Source organism: Lissotriton vulgaris, unplaced genomic scaffold (genome assembly GCF_964263255.1).
Source record: "Lissotriton vulgaris unplaced genomic scaffold, aLisVul1.2 SCAFFOLD_304, whole genome shotgun sequence".
Taxonomy (NCBI): Eukaryota; Metazoa; Chordata; class Amphibia; order Caudata; family Salamandridae; genus Lissotriton; species Lissotriton vulgaris.
In genome coordinates, this window is record NW_028251399.1 from 372,281 (window position 1) to 374,738 (window position 2,458).

The window sequence follows — 2,458 nt, forward strand, 5'->3', positions numbered from 1 at the left end:
CCCCTAAGAAAAGATCTTGCGAAGCACAGACCGAAAAAGAGCAAGCACACACCCCAAAAAGGAGAAGCAGCATACGAACTCTTGAGAGCGGAATCCACCAACCGCCCAACCCGGACCTCCAGGGAAGAAGCCTCCGAAGACAGAGGGAGAAGGTGCAAAAAAGAAGAAAAATGGAGGATACCAGGTGACAAAGACCGCCAGGCGAAATCGTGTCCCCAGAAAGAGAGGAACACCCCGCATGGCAATGCCAAGCCACACCGCAGCCATTACAGCCAACAGGACAGCACGAAATGGCCGGTAAAAAACGGGAATAAACCCCGCCTGAGCAAATGAATCAGGGAGAAAGACCCAGCAACAAAACGCCAGAAATCTCATGGAACATCCCCGAATGTATACCCCAACAGGGAAAAAACGTCCACGATCCCACCAACAAGAGATGATGGCATAGCCGCATGCACCAGCAGCGCAGACAGCGCAAAACAGTCCAAGAAAAACAGCAAAAGAAGCTACGTGGACAAAGAGAATGCAAATTTCCAAAGCACAGCATGAAAATGAACATCCCAAGTCACATTGACAGCATTGGCAGGACTTGAACCCTCAGCACATGATAGCCTGTGACACCAGAGGCATATGACATACCAATGAGCAACAGCTCCGTGGATGCACCGGAGAGGAAGTCCCCTCAAACATGGTGAGCAAAGGAGAAAACCCCATACATGGAACGCATCACGAATTTGCATGTCATCCTTGTGCAGGGGCCATGCTAATCTTCTCTGTATCGTTCCAAGCTTAGTATATGTGCTGCCGAAGCGAGCACCAGAAGAACACCCAACACACCAATAAAGGAAGTGCCCAGCAACCTCCAGGAAACACTGCCCCAAACAGTAATCTCGTATGTGAGAATGTAGTGTAGTTCCTAGTTTCCCACTAGGCCCTGCGCATTGGAATAACATAAACAGTAGTATCGACGTGGAACTGCGGATATTCCAGGCCTCCACTGACTATGCTAAACTTAATTGGGTGTGTTACCAACTAGCTCAGAGGTCACTGGAAACTTTCTTCTCTGCATAGGAAGTGATCAGCTTCCTTGGCACAGACAAGAAGGGATTCAGCTTTCCAACAACCGTGCAACATGACAACTTTGCTCCTCAGATCAAGAGTCAATCTCTAGGGTCGTGTGAAACAATAGACAGGTATTTCACTCAGTCAGTCTAGTGCAGTTTACTTTCACGAGATGTAGAGAATAGAGAGACGGGCGTTTGTCAATACAGGGTTAACATTTATTGAACAGTCTTTCTTCTCGTACAAGAGAAATGTATTGCCACAATTGCAAGACTTGTTATGATAAAAAGTACGTACAGTAAGATAAGGATTGGGAAATAGAACTGTAAAAGCATTGATATGGTTTCTTAGCCATACAATGGTTTAAAAGTAATAAAACATATATACAGTCATATATACATTAGGCTAAAATACTCAACTGGTGCTTCTAACTATGCCTACCCCAGTGTGCCTGACCTAAGCCTAACACGTGGAAGGGGAGTAAGTAAGTAGCTTTAAGTTAAGTTGGTTTTGCCAAGGTTTGCTTCAAGAATTCTCATCTAAGGGTTTAGTCAACACCATACCTCTGAATAGAATGATGGAAGTCCGGTATTTCCTTCAGGGGGCACTCAATATCCCAGTCACCCGCGAGGGCAGACCGGAAACGCTGGAGCTGGATTTCTCTGCAGGAGAAAGGCAGCGGCTCTTCTTCAGCGCGTCGGGAGGAGGAGGCGGGGGACAGCGTCCGCGGCAGCTGGAATCTGCTGGGCTCTTCGTAGAGGGACGGCTGTTCAGCTCCTAAGCGTACTGCACCATCGTTCGCGCTTTAGCAGCGATAATGGTATCAGTAGCTTCACCACCAAGGGACAACAGCAGCAGCGTACTGCCTGCAGCAGCAATGGGATGCACAACAAAGTGCACGGCAGCTTACAGCAGCACGATAGCTTTCAGCTCACAGCTCACATTGCTTAAGGCAATGTTGGTAATATTTATACCTGACAGGTGCCGGGTTTGACGCAAGTTTGCTGGACATAAGACGTCAATTAAAGATGTCACTAGGAAGTGATAGTTATCAGTTGCTCATTAGAGTTCCATTACTAATCAAAACACAGCAAGCGGGGATTTCCAGGTTTGCTGAGTTTTTATCTTGTTGAAGAACTCGGAGTGTTAATCTAGGAATATCAGATAGTGACTTCTGCTCTGTCATTGCACTAATTGGTTGCAAAGGAAGTGGCAGAGAACTATGCTGGAATGTGGCTTTGTTCGTGTGAGGCCAGAGATGACTTTTCTGAAAATCGCACTTGAACGGTTATGCCAGTATAGGGAATAAATGGATTTATAGCCGAATAGGGGCATAAGGTCACAGTATTGATCAGGAACCTAGATAAACACGCAACACCCACTCCACGTTTTCATG

The 2,458-nt window shown here is 46.7% G+C and overlaps 1 non-coding gene across 1 annotated transcript; it reads right to left on the reverse strand.

Annotated features, from left to right (window-relative positions):
* Positions 1-710: 710 nt before the first annotated feature.
* Positions 711-817, reverse strand: LOC147662922 (U6 spliceosomal RNA). Its single transcript, XR_015305470.1, has one exon. It is a non-coding gene; the product is annotated as a U6 spliceosomal RNA (small nuclear RNA).
* Between the last annotated feature and the right edge of the window lie 1,641 nt (positions 818-2,458).